The sequence below is a fragment of the Ranitomeya variabilis genome, chromosome 3 (assembly GCF_051348905.1).
Source record: "Ranitomeya variabilis isolate aRanVar5 chromosome 3, aRanVar5.hap1, whole genome shotgun sequence".
NCBI lineage: Eukaryota > Metazoa > Chordata > Amphibia > Anura > Dendrobatidae > Ranitomeya > Ranitomeya variabilis.
The window spans coordinates 239,699,809-239,717,197 of record NC_135234.1 but is presented as its reverse complement, the minus strand read 5'-3'; positions in this window follow the sequence as shown (position 1 = coordinate 239,717,197).

Sequence of the window (17,389 nt, the reverse complement as noted above, 5' to 3'; positions counted from 1 at the left end):
GCTAATAGAAGAATTTCACAACATATATTAGCTTTGTTATACTGAGAATGTCTTTGTTGCCTATATTAACCAATCAGAGCTCAGGTTATTTAACTGTAGCAAAATAGAAGCTGAGCTGTGATTGGTTGCTATTGGCAGCCTGATAAATCCCCAGCCAACAGGAAGCCCTCCCCCCTGGCAGTATATATTAGCTCACACATACACATAATAGACTGGTCATGTGACTGACTGCTGCCGTATTTCCTATATGGTACATTTGTTGCTCTTGTAGTTTGTCTGCTTATTAATCAGATTTTTATTTTTGAAGGACAATACCAGACTTGTGTGTGTTTTAGGGCGAGTTTCATGTGTCAAGTTGTGTGTGTTGAGTTGCGTGTGGCGACATGCATGTAGCGACTTTTGTGAGATGAGTTTTGTGTGGCGACATGCATGTAGCAACATTTTGTGTGTCGAGTTGCATGTGACAGGTTAGTGTAGCAAGTTGTGTGCAGCAAGATTTGTGCATGGCGAGTTTTGCGTGTGGCGAGTTTTATGTGTGGTGCGTTTTGAGTATGTGCAAGTTTTGTGTGAGGCAACTTTTGCATGTGGTGCAACTTTTGTACATGTGGCAATTTTTCTGTGTGTGCAAGTTTTGCATGAGGTGAGTTTTCCATGAGGTGAGTTTTGCACGTGTGGCGAGTTTTGCGTAAGCCTAGTTTTGCATATGGCGAGTTTTGCATGTAGCGAGTTTTGCGCGTTGCGAGTTTTGAGTGGTGACTTTTGTGTTTCGACTTTTATGTGGCGAGGTTGGTGTGTGTGTGGTGAAATGTGTGCTGAGGGTCGTATATGTGTTCAAGCACGTGGTAGTGTGTGGCGCATTTTGTGTTTGTGTTCATATCCCCGTGTGTGGTGAGTGTCCCATGTCGGGGCCCCACCTTAGCAACTGTACGGTATATACTCTTTGGCGCCATCGCTCTCATTCTTTAAGTCCTCATTGTTCACATCTGGCAGCTGTCAATTTTCCTCCAACACTTTTCCCTTCACTTTTTCCCCATTATGTAGATAGGGGCAAAATTGTTTGGTGAATTGGAATGCGCGGGGTTAAAATTTCACCTCACAACATAGCCTATGACGCTCTCGGGGTCCAGACATGTGACTGTGCAAAATTTTGTGGCTGTAGCTGCGACGGTGCAGATGCCAATCCCGGACATACACACATACATACATACACACATTCAGCTTTATATATTAGATATACCTGTATGTAATCTCCTGTATATAGTATATACCTGTGTGTCATCTCACCTATATATAGTATATATCTGTGTGTCATCTCCTCCTGTATATAGTATATACCTGTATGTCATCTCCTCCTATGCATAGCATATACCTGTATGTCATCTCCTCCTGTATATACTATATACCTGTAGGTAATCTGCTCCTGTATATAGTATATACCTGTGTGTCATCTCCTCCTGTATATAGTATATACCTGTATGTCATCTCCTCCTGTATGTAGTATGTACCTGTATGTCATCTCCTCCTCTATATAGTATATACCTGTGTGTCATCTCTCCTGTATATAGTATATATCTGTGTGTCATCTCCTCCTGTATATAGTATATACCTGTGTGTCATCTCCCCTGTAAATAGTATATACCTGTGTGTCATCTCCTCCTGTATATAGTATATATCTGTATGTCATCTCCTCCTGTATTAGCCCTCGTTCACATGTTATTTGGTCAGTATTTTTACCTCAGTATTTGTAAGCTAAAATGGCAGCCTGATAAATCCCCAGCCAACAGTAAGCCCACCCCCTGGCAGTATATATTAGCTCACACATACACATAATAGACTGGTCATGTGACTGACAGCTGCCGGATTCCTATATGGTACATTTGTTGCTCTTGTAGTTTGTCTGCTTATTAATCAGATTTTTATTTTTGAAGGATAACACCAGACTTGTGTGTGTTTTAGGGCGAGTTTCGTGTGTCAAGTTGTGTGTGTTGAGTTGCGTGTGGCGACATGCATGTAGGGACTTTTGTGAGATGAGTTTTGTGTGGCGACATGCGTGTAGCAACTTTTTGTGTGTCGAGTTGCATGTGACAGGTTAGTGTAGCAAGTTGTGTGCAGCAAGTTTTGCGCATGGCGAGTTTTGCGCGTGGCGAGTTTTATGTGTGGTGCCTTTTGAGTATGTGCAAGTTTTGTGTGAGGCAACTTTTGCATGTGTTGCAACTTTTGTGCATGTGGCAATTTTTCTGCGTGTGTAAGTTTTGCGTGTGGCGAGTTTTCCATGAGGTGAGTTTTGCACGTGTGGCGAGTTTTGCATGTGGAGAGTTTTGCGCGTGGTGAGTTTTGAGCGGTGACTTTTGTGTTTCTACTTTTATGTGGCGAGGTTGGTGTATGTGTGGTGAAATGTGCGCTGAGGGTGGTATATGTGTTCGAGCACGTGGTGGTGTGTGGCGCATTTTGTGTGTGTGTTCATATCCCCGTGGTGGTGTGGTGATTATCCCATGTTGGGGCCCCACCTTAGCAACTGTACAGTATATACTCTTTGGCGCCATCGCTGTCATTCTTTAAGTCCCCCTTGTTCAGATCTGGCAGCTGTTAATTTGCCTCCAACACTTTTCCTTTCATTTTTTCCCCATTATGTAGATAGGGGCAAAATTGTTTGGTGAATTGGAAAGCGCGGGGTTAAAATTTCACCTCACAACATAGCTTTGACGCTCTCAGGGTCCAGACGTGTGACTGTGCAAAATTTTGTGCCTGTAGCTGCGACGCCTCCAACACTTTTCCTTTCACTTTTTCCCCATTATGTAGATAGGGGCAAAATTGTTTGGTGAATTGGAAAGGGCGGGGTTAAAATTTCACCTCACAACATAGCCTATGACGCTCTCGGGGTCCAGACGTGTGACTGTGCAAAATTTTGTGGCTGTAGCTGCGACGGTTCAGATGCCAATCCCGGACATACATACATACATACATACACACATACACACATTCAGCTTTATATATTAGATGCATTCTATGTGTATGTACTGTATCTATTCTCTCTAGTCTATTCTAACCTTAACTGTCATGATCTCTGCAGGCAGAGATCATAGCAAGCCTATAGAGGGACAAGCTCTCGGAAGATGGAACTATACTGACCATGAACTAAGCCTGCCGCGCAACTAGAAATAGCCAGGTAGCATTTCCTATTTATCGCTAGATGCCCAGCTCTGGCCTAAGACCTAAATAGCTAGCAGAGGGAAATATAAGACCTGGCTCACCTCTAGAGAAATATTCCAAAGAAGACAGTAGCCCCCCACATATAATGACGGTGAGTTCAGATGAAACAACAAACGCAGCAGGAAAATAGTCTTAGCAAATTTGAGGTCCGCTTACTAGATAGCAGAAGACAGATAGTATACTTTCATGGTCAGCAGAAAAACACTAACAAAACACCATCCAGAGATTACCTTAAACTCTGGCATTAACTCATAACGCCAGAGTAGCAATCCCTGATCAACGAGAGCTTTCCAGACACAGTAACAAAACTTCAGCTGTGAACTGGAACAAATAGGCAAAACAAAACATGGACAAAAGTCCAACTTATCTAGTAGTTGTCTAGAAGCAGGAACAAGCACTGAGAGGCATCAGATAACATTGTTGACCGGCAAGAAACCACCAGAGAAATGAGCTTAAATAGCGACACCCACTACTGATGGAATCAGGTGAAACAGGAAAGAGGATGACAAGTCCAATTCCACAAGCGGCCACCGGGGGAGCCCAGAATCCAAATTCACAACAGTACCCCCCCCTCAAGGAGGGGGCACCGAACCCTCACCAGATCCACCAGGGCGACCAGGATGAGCCCTATGGAAGGCACGAACAAGATCAGAAGCATGAACATCAGATGCATTGACCCAAGAATTATCCTCCTGGCCGTAACCCTTCCAGTTGACCAGATATTGGAGTTTCCGTCTGGAAACACGAGAGTCCAAAATTTTCTCCACAACGTACTCCAACTCACCCTCAACCAACACCGGAGCAGGAGGCTCAACTGAAGGTACAACAGGTACCTCATACCTGCGCAATAACGACCGATGAAAAACGTTATGAATGGAAAAGGACGCAGGGAGGTCCAAACGGAAAGAAACAGGATTAAGAATCTCCAATATTCTATAAGGGCCGATGAACCGAGGTTTAAACTTAGGAGAAGAGACCCTCATAGGGACAAAACGAGAAGACAACCACACTAAATCTCCAACACAAAGCCGAGAACCAACACGACGATGACGGTTGGCAAAACGCTGAGTCTTCTCCTGGGACAACTTCAAATTGTCCATAACCTGCCCCCAGATGTGATGCAATCTCTCCACCACCGCATCCACTCCAGGACAATCCGAGGATTCCACCTGACCGGAGGAAAATCGAGGGTGAAACCCCGAATTACAGAAAAACGGGGACACCAAGGTGGAAGAACTGGCCCGATTATTGAGGGCGAACTCTGCCAATGGCAAAAAAGCAACCCAATCATCCTGGTCAGCAGAGACAAAACACCTCAGATATGTCTCAAGGGTCTGATTAGTCCGCTCGGTCTGGCCATTAGTCTGAGGGTGAAAAGCAGATGAAAAAGACAAATCTATGCCCATCCTAGCACAGAATGCCCGCCAAAATCTAGACACAAATTGGGTACCTCTGTCAGAAACAATATTCTCAGGAATACCGTGCAATCGGACAACATTCTGAAAAAACAGAGGAACCAACTCAGAAGAAGAAGGCAACTTGGGCAGAGGAACCAAATGGACCATTTTAGAGAAACGGTCACAGACCACCCAGATGACAGACATCTTCTGGGAAACAGGCAGATCTGAAATAAAATCCATCGAGATGTGTGTCCAAGGCCTCTTAGGAATAGGCAAGGGCAACAGCAGTCCGCTAGCCCGAGAACTACAAGACTTGGCCCGAGCACAAACGTCACATGACTGCACAAAGACTCGCACATCTCGTGACAGAGAAGGCCACCAGAAGGATCTTGCCACCAAATCCCTGGTACCAAAAATTCCGGGATGACCTGCCAATGCAGAAGAATGTACCTCAGAGATGACTCTGCTGGTCCAATCATCCGGAACAAACAGTCTATCAGGCGGACAACGATCCGGTCTATCCGCCTGAAACTCTTGCAAGGACCGCCGCAGATCAGGAGAAACGGCCGACAAAATTACTCCCTCCCTAAGGATACCTGTGGGTTCAGAATTACCAGGAGAGTCCGGGTCAAAACTCCTAGAAAGGGCATCTGCCTTAACATTCTTAGAACCCGGTAGGTATGACACCACAAAATTAAAGCGAGAAAAAAATAAAGACCAGCGCGCCTGTCTAGGATTCAGGCGTCTGGCAGTCTCAAGATAAATCAAATTTTTGTGGTCAGTCAATACCACCACCTGATGCCTAGCCCCCTCGAGCCAATGGCGCCACTCCTCAAACGCCCACTTCATGGCCAAAAGCTCCCGATTCCCAACATCATAATTCCGCTCTGCGGGCGAAAATTTGCGAGAAAAGAAGGCACAAGGCCTAATGACGGAGCAGTCGGAACCTTTCTGCGACAACACTGCCCCAGCTCCGATCTCCGAAGCGTCAACCTCAACCTGAAAAGGCAGATTCACATCAGGCTGACGCAACACAGGGGCAGAGGCAAAACGGCGCTTAAGCTCCTGAAAGGCCTCTACAGCATGAGGGGACCAATTAGCAACATCAGCGCCTTGTCTGGTCAAATCAGTCAGTGGTTTAACGACATCCGAAAAACCAGCAATAAATCGGCGGTAAAAGTTGGCAAAGCCCAAAAATCTCTGAAGACCCTTAAGAGAGGAGGGCTGAGTCCAGTCACAAATAGCTTGCGCCTTGACGGGATCCATCTCAATGGAAGAGGGAGAAAAAATATACCCCAAAAAGGAAATTTTCTGGACCCCAAAAACGCACTTAGACCCCTTCACACATAAAGAATTAGACCGCAGAACCTGAAAAACTCTCCTGACCTGCTGGACATGAGAGTCCCAGTCATCAGAAAAAATCAGAATATCATCCAGATATATTATCATAAATTTATCCAGAAAATCGCGGAAAATATCATGCATAAAAGACTGGAAAACTGAAGGGGCATTAGAAAGACCAAAAGGCATGACCAAATACTCAAAGTGGCCCTCGGGCGTATTAAATGCGGTCTTCCACTCATCCCCCTGCCTGATCCGCACCAAATTATACGCCCCACGAAGATCAATTTTAGAGAACCACTTAGCACCCTCTATACGAGCAAACAAATCAGTAAGCAATGGCAATGGGTATTGATACTTAACAGTGATCTTATTCAGAAGCCGATAATCAATACATGGTCTCAAAGAGCCGTCTTTTTTTGAGACAAAGAAAAACCCAGCTCCCAAGGGAGAAGAAGATGGACGAATATGTCCCTTTTCCAAAGACTCCTTTATATATTCCCGCATAGCAGCATGTTCCGGCACAGACAAATTAAACAAACGACCCTTTGGATATTTACAACCCGGTATCAAATCTATGGCACAATCGCACTCACGGTGCGGAGGTAACGACCCAAGCTTGGGTTCGTCAAAGACGTCTTGATAATCAGAGAGGAACTCAGGGACTTCAGAGGGAATGGACGACGAAATAGAAACCAAAGGTACGTCCCCATGAATACCCTTACATCCCCAGCTCAACACAGACATTGCTCTCCAGTCCAAGACTGGGTTGTGAGACTGCAACCATGGCAATCCCAGTACCAAATCGTCATGTAAATTATACAGCACCAGGAAACGAATAATCTCCTGGTGATCCGGATTGATACGCATGGTTACTTGTGTCCAGTATTGTGGTTTATTATTAGCCAATGGGGTGGAGTCAATCCCCTTCAGAGGAATAAGAGTCTCCAAAGGCTCTAAATCAAAACCACAACGATTGGCAAAGGACCAATCCATAAGACTCAGAGCGGCGCCAGAGTCAACATAGGCGTCCGTGGCAATGGATGACAAAGAGCAAATCAGGGTTACAGACAAAATAAACTTAGACTGAATGGTGCCAATGGAAACAGACTTATCAAGCTTCTTTGTACGCCTAGAGCATGCCGATATAACATGAGTAGAATCCCCACAATAGAAACACAATCCATTCTTCCGTCTAAAATTCTGTCGCTCGCTCCTGGACAGAATTCTATCACACTGCATACTTTCTGGCGTCTTTTCCATAGACACCGCCAGATGGTGCACCGGTTTGCGCTCCCGCAGACGCCTATCAATCTGAATAGCCATTGTCATGGACTCATTCAGACCTGCAGGCAAAGGGAACCCCACCATAACATCCTTAACGGCATCAGAGAGACCTTCTCTGAAAGTTGCCGCCAAGGCGCACTCATTCCACTGAGTAAGCACAGACCATTTACGGAATTTTTGGCAGAAAACTTCAGCTTCGTCTTGCCCCTGAGATAGTGCCATCAAAGTTTTTTCTGCCTGAAGTTCCAAATGAGGTTCCTCATAAAGCAAGCCCAAGGCCAGAAAAAACGCATCCACATCGCGTAACGCAGGATCCCCTGCTGGCAATGAGAAGGCCCAATCTTGAGGGTCACCCCTGAGCAAGGAAATCACAATCCTAACCTGCAGAGCAGGGTCTCCAGCTGAACGAGACTTCAGGGACAAATAAAGCTTACAATTATTTCGGAAATTCTGGAAGCTAGCTCTATTCCCTGTGAAGAACTCCGGCAAAGGAATTCTCGGCTCAGATACCGGAGCATGTACCACAAAATCTTGTAAATTTTGTACTTTCGTGATGAGATTATTCAAACCCGCAGTTACACTCTGGAGATCCATTATTGTCAGGTGCACACAGAGCATACAGAGATTAGGAGGAGAGAGAGAAAAAAGACTGCAGCAAGGCAGACTGGAGGAAAAAAAAAAAAAAAAAAAAATTCCAGCAGACTTCTTATAACTCTCCTTTCTCAACCTGGGTCTTTAACACTTTATTGGCCGGTCAAACTGTCATGATCTCTGCAGGCAGAGATCATAGCAAGCCTATAGAGGGACAAGCTCTCGGAAGATGGAACTATACTGACCATGAACTAAGCCTGCCGCGCAACTAGAAATAGCCAGGTAGCATTTCCTATTTATCGCTAGATGCCCAGCTCTGGCCTAAGACCTAAATAGCTAGCAGAGGGAAATATAAGACCTGGCTCACCTCTAGAGAAATATTCCAAAGAAGACAGTAGCCCCCCACATATAATGACGGTGAGTTCAGATGAAACAACAAACGCAGCAGGAAAATAGTCTTAGCAAATTTGAGGTCCGCTTACTAGATAGCAGAAGACAGATAGTATACTTTCATGGTCAGCAGAAAAACACTAACAAAACACCATCCAGAGATTACCTTAAACTCTGGCATTAACTCATAACGCCAGAGTAGCAATCCCTGATCAACGAGAGCTTTCCAGACACAGTAACAAAACTTCAGCTGTGAACTGGAACAAATAGGCAAAACAAAACATGGACAAAAGTCCAACTTATCTAGTAGTTGTCTAGAAGCAGGAACAAGCACTGAGAGGCATCAGATAACATTGTTGACCGGCAAGAAACCACCAGAGAAATGAGCTTAAATAGCGACACCCACTACTGATGGAATCAGGTGAAACAGGAAAGAGGATGACAAGTCCAATTCCACAAGCGGCCACCGGGGGAGCCCAGAATCCAAATTCACAACACTTAACCTGTCAGTGTGATTTTACTGTATGTGGCACATGAATTGCCGGCTTTACAAAGGACACCGGTGTAAAAATAAGACAGCACTTGCATGGTCCAAGTGTGCGATTTTTTTCTCGCACCCATAGGCGTTCATTGGCGAGTGGAAAGAATATGTTAACAAAAGTTTTTTTTCTTTGTAAAAATGAAAGATTGTGGCCTCCGTCCTTGCCTCAATTTCTGAGAACCAAACAAAATCACAGTTTAAAATTCTTATCCACTTCCACTTCCCTGACCTATATAATTAGTGTTTGTGGGCTAGGTGGTTTTCTAAACTTGATCTTAGAGGGGCTTATAATTCAATACACATTCGGAAGGGTGATGAGTGGAAAACAACGTTCTTAACGTCTGAGGGTCTATTTGTTATATTTCTTGTCTTGTCATTTGGGTTAACCAATGCACCTGCTATTTTTCAAAATTTTATGGATGATATTTTCTTGGATTGCATTGAAAGATTTGCTGTGATTTACCTGGATGATATTCTAAATTTCTCACCCAACATAGATTCTCACCAGGAACATGTCCATTTGGCATTACAAATTTGTTTGCAAAATTATAGAAATGTGTTTTTTCTGTTCAGGAAATTTCTTTTTTGAGGCTTGTTTTGTCAGGAGAATATTTTAAGATGAACTATGAAGGTGCAGGCTATAATTGATTAGGTTCAACCTTGTGATTTTAAAGCTTTGCAATGTTTTCTTGACTTTGCCAACTATTATATGAAACTTTTCAAGGGTTTTTTCCAGATTGTTAAATCTCTTACTGACCTTAAATGTAAGGGGGCAAATCTCAAGGTTTGGTCACTGGATGCTATCAGGGCTTTTGAAAACTTAGAAGAGTATTTCATGTCTGCTCCCTTTCTAATACAAACCCGATCTCCAAGATTCATTCATTGTGGAATAATGCTTCGGAGGTCGGAGTAGGCACATTTTTTTTGCAAGGGCCCAAAACTCTGACTAACCTGCGTACTAGACTTTAACTAGAATTAGACTTTAACAAAGCTGGCGTCCCAAGAATTCGCATGATTAGACTCACTAGAGGCGGTGATCTGTTAAAGAACTTGGATATGATTTAGCAAGGCAACAAATGCTGGGGAAGGAGTTAGTGGGACGAAAAAGCACAAAAAAAGGAGGTCTCAGAAACAAAGATAAAATTATTTTTTGTTGTTGGTTAAAGGGGTGTTTGTTACAGGGGAAGACATGCAGGAGTACAATGTAGAACAGAGTGAAACAGGAAATATCTGATGTAGTTGTGTGATATGTAACCCAAAAATGAGACTAATATAATATACAGATAATATCTTAGAATGTAAAGGGGCTCAGAGCTCCAACAAAAAGAATTATGGTCTTAAGACATTTAAAGAAGTTGAAAGCCGATATTACATTATTACAGGATGCACATTTGAGAAATGAAGACGTTTAGAATGAAAAAATTGTAGGAGGGGGAGGTATACGGATCTGAAGAAGAGGGGAGAAAAGCAGGAGAGCTAAAATTATTGCTCAAAAATTTCCCATACAAAGTGAAACAGGTAGAGCGGGATGATAGTTAGAGAGGATGACATGTAGAGAGGATGATACATAATGTTAAAATTAGAAGGGAATGAAGAGGAAATTAGTATAATTAATGTATACGCACCCAACTCGGACCAAAAACCCTTTTTTGAGCAATTAAGTACTACAGTACTGAAAAACACAATGAAGAAAATGGTAATTGGAGGAGATATATTCACGCATATTGGGAGGAAGGAAAGGCAGTTCTAAGAGGGAGATTAATAGCGTATGTGCATAGATTAAAGAAAAATGCGAACATCAAATATGAAGAGTTTAGCAATAACTTAAGTGAAAAATATGTAGTCTCCCAACAACAAAAAGCTGAAAAAGCCAGAGAAAACTGGAAATAGGCCAAAACAAAATTTGAAGAATGGGCAAAGAAAAGAGAAATGTTTAGGAAGACACAGAAGGACATCGAGGAGGTTTGGTGATAAAAGCGGGGACACTACTCGCAAATGTGGCAAAAGTTAAAAAGGGGAAAAAATACATTAAAACTTAAGAATACAGAAGGTCTAGTAGTGGATAATCCCAAAGAGATAAACTCAATCCTGAGGTATTTTTCTTCAAACTTATATTTAGAAGAGTCACAATGGGAGAACAGAGGTGGATATTTCATGAGTAAACTTACTATGCCTAATGTCACAGAAACACATTTGACTATGCTAAATGCCCCTCTTATGGAGGAAGAGGTGAAGAGGACTATTGGTGGTCTAGCGGCTGGAAAAGCTTCCTGTCCTGAAGGGCGCACGGGTGATTTCTTTAAGGTCATGACCCACCAAATAGCTCCTATTCTAACTAAATGGTATAATGAGATACTACAAGGTGGAGACTTGTTGGGGGCGCCAATATGACTCATATAAGTTTGACAGAAAAAAATGGAAAAACCCGGAGGATCCAGCTTTCTCTAAAAACCTATGTCTCTGATAAACCAGGATATTAAAATAATTTCCAAATGTATGGCAAACAGATTGGCAGAGAAATTCCCCGCTCTAGTGTCATCAGCTCAAGTGGGCTTTGTGAAGGGTAGAAGGGCGGTCACAAATGTTAGACGGACATTAATATAAGAGTAGGGGGCATGAGGATCAAAGCCTCATATTTTGCAGATGAAATAATACTTTATATGGCAGATGTGGAGACGGACTTCCCAGAAGTATTAGATCTCTTAGAAGATTTTGGTAGAGTTTCAGGCTTCATCTTAAATAAAAATAAATGTGAAATTCTACAATTGTACAATTTTCAGACAAAGATAAAAATGATACAGGAAAAAAATTAATAGGTGGTATTCTGGTAGCTGGAACACATATCACATATCAAGTTAGGTAGAAAACCGGAGTCGGTCTATAATTTAAAAGACGCCCCCCCCACCCCCCATTATATCTAGAATCCAACAAGAACTGGAAAGATGGCAAAATCTGCCTTGGAGCTTATTGGAAAGGTTACACCTTTTAAAAATGGTCAGTATTTCAGAACTCATGTATCCACTACAGATAAAACCGGTTCTGCTAAAACATGTACTGTATACGTGGAGATGGATTAATTCAGCTATCAGGAAATTCATATGGAAAGGTCGGAGGCCACATATAAAATTAAAAATGCTGAAGACAACAGAAGAGGGGGGGGCAAATCTACCAGACACAAGAAGATACAACCTGGCGTGTATCTCCTGGCACATAATACACTGGTCGAAAGATACTAATAAATTATCTGACACGACCATGGAAAAATCCTATACAGATCCGTGGAATCTGGTTGCAGTATTACACACAACCCAACATCTAATGCCTAGCAAGATTAAGAACTCAATAGTATGCCACAGCACGATAGCAACATAGAAAGAAATCAGAAAATAACTAAAGTTCTCGTAGAGAATTTCAAAGGATTTGGCCTTGTGGGGTAATCCAGTGTTTCGGCAATTAGGGAAGAAAAAATTATTCCAGGAATGGAAGCTGAAGAGGATACTCAAAATAGCTAATTTATTATGCGAGTAAGAGAATATGTGGCTGACTAGAGAAGAGATTGCATCAAAATTTAAATTAAGTAAATAACAATTTCAACATTTTGAACAAAAAAGAGGAATGATTATGGTGCATCTGATAAATGTAAGGGAAGAAACGCAACTGATACTCTATTAGACTGAGCAGGCACACACAGAGGTTTCAAAGAAATTCTGGGGAAATTAGAAACAGTACAAATGTTTAGGTCATGGGATAGGGAAATAGAGGGATAGGAGATTGGGGAAAAAATTCTAGTAGGGTGGAAGGTAGTACGGAAGCACTTTTTAAGTGAGGTTTGGAGGGACACACAGTTTAGGATCATGCATAGAATAGAGAAATCTTGGCCTTTAATATACCAATATCCAAAAATATCAGAAATTGTCTGACACATTGGCCAACATGTAAACTTAAGGATTCAGACTTACTACAGGGTTTGTGTAGTTGCCCTAAAGTACAAAAATTCTGGAAAGACATAAAACGTATATTGGAAAACGCAGGTGTTAAGAGTGTTCCTCTATATCCGTTACCATTTCTTTTCCATTACTGGAGGATGAGGAAGGTGTACGACAAAAAGAGATGGAAAAACAAACCCCAACATTCCTTACAATCTGTTTAATAGCCAAAAAATGCTTGTTAAAACATTGGTTATCTGAATCTATTCCTAATAGATACTCAAGTATAAACCGATCCGAGTATAAGCCGAAGCAACTAATTTTGCCACAGAAAACTGGGTAAGCTTATTGACTCCAGTATAAGTCAGGTATGTATTGTCCCCTCATCCTTATCCCGGTATGCGTGGTTCCCCCCATCCTGTCCTGCTCTGTGTGGCTCACCCTGTTGTATGCATGGCTCCCCGTCCCACCCTTTTATGCTCCGCTCTCCCGGTCCCATCATTGTAAGCATGGCTCGGCTCTCCTGGTCCCATTCTTGTATGCTCAACTTCCCCAGTCACATCCTTGTATGCATGGCTCAGCTTCCCAGTCCCATCCTTGTATGCTCGGCTACCCCGGTCCCATCCTTGTATGCTTGGCTCCCCTGGTCCCATCCTTGTATGCATGGCTCCCCAGTCCTGCCCGTCATACTCACCCTCCAAGCTCCATCACTGAATGTCCCTGAATCTCCATTGTCCCGGCATGGCAGTTCTTCCTGTGCTGAGCAGTCACGTGGTACCGCTCATTAAGGTAATGAATATGCGCTCCACGCCTATGGGAGTGGAGATGCTTCAATATTCATGACCTTAACCCCTTCCCGACCTTTGACGCAGCGTATGCGTCATGAAAACCTGTGCCAATCCGACCTGTGACGCAGCATATGCGTCATGGTCGGATCGCGCTCCTGCAGGCCGGGTGAAAGGGTTAACTGTAATTTCACCCGACCTGCAGGGACAGGGGGAGTGGTACTTGAGCCCAGGGGGGGTGGCTTCGCCCCCCCGTGGCTACGATCGCTCTGATTGGCTGTTGAAAGTGACGTTTCATTTTCACTTTCAATCAGAGCAATAGTAATATTTCACCAATGAAAATTGGTGAAATATTACAATCCAGCCATGGCTGATGCTGCAATAGCATCAGCCATGGCTGGAGATCGCGATCTGCCCTGTTATGATCCTTAGTGGCTGAGGATCATGAATAGACCAGCAAGTGAATAAACTAAGGACAAGCTCTAGGGAGATGGTAACTGGACTGATCGCAAATCTGAACCTATCCAACACAACTAGAGGTAGCCGGTGAACGTGCCTAAAATATTCCTGGACGTCTCGAGCCAGCCTGAGGAACTAGCTACCCCTAAAGAGAAAGAAAGACCTCGCTTGCCTCCAGAGAAATAATCCCCAAAGATATAGAAGCCCCCAACAAATATTAACGGTGAAGTAAGAAGAAGGCACATACGTAGGGATGAAATCAGATTCAGCAAAAGAGGCCCACTAGTACTAGAAAGCAGAAAATAGAGCAGGGGTCTATGCGATCAATAAAAAACCCTTACAAAATATCCATCCTGAGATTTCAAGAACCCACGCACCAACTAATGGTGTGTGGGGAGAAACTCAGTCCACTAGAGCATCCAGCAAGCGAGGGAATCACATTTTAGCAAGCTGGACAAGAAAACATGATAAACACTGCTGATCAAAAAATGAGCAAACAAAACTTAGCTTGTCCTGGATGGACTGGGAGCAAGGTAGTCAGAAGGAATCTGAGTAGCACTGTTTACATCGACAGCTGGCAACAAGTGGAAGTAAAACAGAGCTATATAGGAACCTCCCAGAGGATAACGAACCAGCTGATAGCCAGAGACCAGCAGGATAACAAACAAAGCCACCAGGGGGAGCCCAAAGCAAAAGTCACACCATACCACCAGTGACCACAAGAGGGAGCCTGAAAACAGAGTTCACAACAGTACCCCCCCCTTAAGGAGGGGTCACCGAACCCTCATGAAAACCCCCAGGGCGGTCAGGATGAGCCACATGGAAGGCACGAACCAAATCGGCCGCATGAACATCAGAGGCGACAACCCAAGAATTATCCTCCTGACCATAGCCCTTCCACTTGACCAAATACTGGAGCCTCCGTCTAGAAACACGAGAATCCAAGACCTTCTCCACCACGTATTCCAATTCTCCCTCAACCAGCACCGGGGCAGGAGGCTCAACCGGAGGAACCACAGGTACCACATACCTCCGCAACAACGAGCGATGGAACACATTATGAATAGCAAATGATGCCGGGAGGTCCAGACAGAATGACACAGGGCCAAGGCGGTTGGCAAAGAGCTGAGCCTTCTCTTGTGACAACTTCAAATTGTCCACCACATGATTCTAAATCTGATGCAACCTATCCACCACAACATCCACTCCAGGACAGTCAGAAGGCTCCACCTGACCCGAGGAAAAACGAGGATGAAACCCCGAATTACAAAAAAAAGGAGAAACCAAAGTAGCAGAACTAGCCCGATTATTAAGGGCAAACTCGGCCAACGGCAAAAAAGTAACCGAGTCGTCCTGGTCAGCAGAAACAAAACATCTTAAATAAGTCTCCAAGGTCTGATTAGTTCGCTCGGTTTGGCCATTCGTCTGAGGATGGAAGGCCGACGAAAAAGACAATTCGATGCCCAACTTAGCACAAAAGGTCCGCCAAAATCTAGACACAAACTGGGATCCTCTGTCAGAAACAATGTTCTCAGAAATCCCGTGCAAACGAACCACATTTTGAAAAAACAGTGGAACCAACTCGGAGGAGGAAGGCAACTTAGGCAAGGGCACCAAATGGACCATCTTAGAAAAACGATCACACACCACCCAGATGACAGACATTCTCTGAGAGACAGGGAGATCTGAAATAAAATCCATGGAAATGTGCGTCCAAGGCCTCTTCGGGACAGGCAAAGGTAACAGCAAACCACTGGCACGAGAACAGCAAGGCTTAGCCCGAGCACAAATTCCACAAGACTGCACAAAGGAACGCACATCCCGCGACAAGGAAGGCCATCAAAAAGACCTGGCCACCAAGTCTCTGGTACCAAATATTCCAGGATGGCCCGCCAACACCGAAGAATGAACCTCGGAGATGACTCTGTTGGTCCATCTATCCGGGACAAACAGTCTCTCCGGTGGACAGCGGTCAGGTCTATCCGCCTGAAACTCTTGCAGCACACGTCGCAAATCTGGGGAGATGGCAGACAAAATCACCCCTTCTCTAAGGATACCAGCCGGCTCTGAATCTCCAGGAGAGTCAGGCACAAAACTCCTAGAAAGAGCATCAGCCTTCACATTCTTCGAACCCGGCAGGTACGAGACCATGAAATCAAAACGAGAGAAAAACAATGACCAACGAGCCTGTCTGGGATTCAGCCGCTTGGCCGACTCGAGATAAATCAAATTCTTGTGATCAGTCAAGACCACCACACGATGTTTAGCTCCCTCGAGCCAATGTCGCCACTCCTCAAATGCCCACTTCATAGCCAACAGCTCCCGATTACCGACATCATAATTCCGTTCGGCAGGCGAAAACTTTCTTGAAAAGAAAGCACATGGCTTCATCACAGAGCCATCGGGGCTTCTCTGCGACAAAACAGCCCCCGCTCCAATCTCGGAAGCATCAACCTCCACCTGGAAGGGAAGTGAGACATCCGGCTGTACTGTTATGATCCTTAGTGGCTGAGGACCACGAATAAACCAGCAAGTGAATAAACTAAGGACAAGCTCTAGGGAGATGGTAACTGGACTGATCGCAAATCTGAACCTATCCAACACAACTAGAGGTAGCCGGTAAACGTGCCTAAAAAATTCCTGGATGTCTCGAGCCAGCCTGAGGAACTAGCTACCCCTAAAGAGAAAGAAAGACCTCGCTTGCCTCCCGAGAAATAATCCCCAAAGATATAGAAGCCCCCAACAAATATTAACGGTGAAGTAAGAAGAAGGCACATACGTAGGGATGAAATCAGATTCAGCAAAAGAGGCCCACTAGTACTAGAAAGCAGAAAATAGAGCAGGGGTCTATGCGATCAATAAAAAACCCTTACAAAATATCCATCCTGAGATTTCAAGAACCCACGCACCAACTAATGGTGTGTGGGGAGAAACTCAGTCCACTAGAGCATCCAGCAAGCGAGGGAATCACATTTTAGCAAGCTGGACAAGAAAACATGATAAACACTGCTGATCAAAAAATGAGCAAACAAAACTTAGCTTGTCCTGGATGGACTGGGAGCAAGGTAGTCAGAAGGAATCTGAGTAGCACTGATTACATCGACAGCCGGCAACAAGTGGAAGTAAAACAGAGCTATATAGGAACCTCCCAGAGGATAACGAACCAGCTGATAGCCAGAGACCAGCAGGATAACAAACAAAGCCACCAGGGGGAGCCCAAAGCAAAAGTCACACCATACCACCAGTGACCACAAGAGGGAGCCTGAAAACAGAGTTCACAACACTGCCCCCCTCCACCGCCACCGATCTTGTCCCCACGGTCCTCCGTCCTGTAATTGCTGTCCTCCGCTCCGCTCCATCCTCCTGTCCGCCCCCCCCGCAGTCCGATCCCTCCCCCCGCTGTCTGATCCCCCCCTCATACTTACCGACCTCCGGTGTCCCTCCTGGTGTCCATCCGTG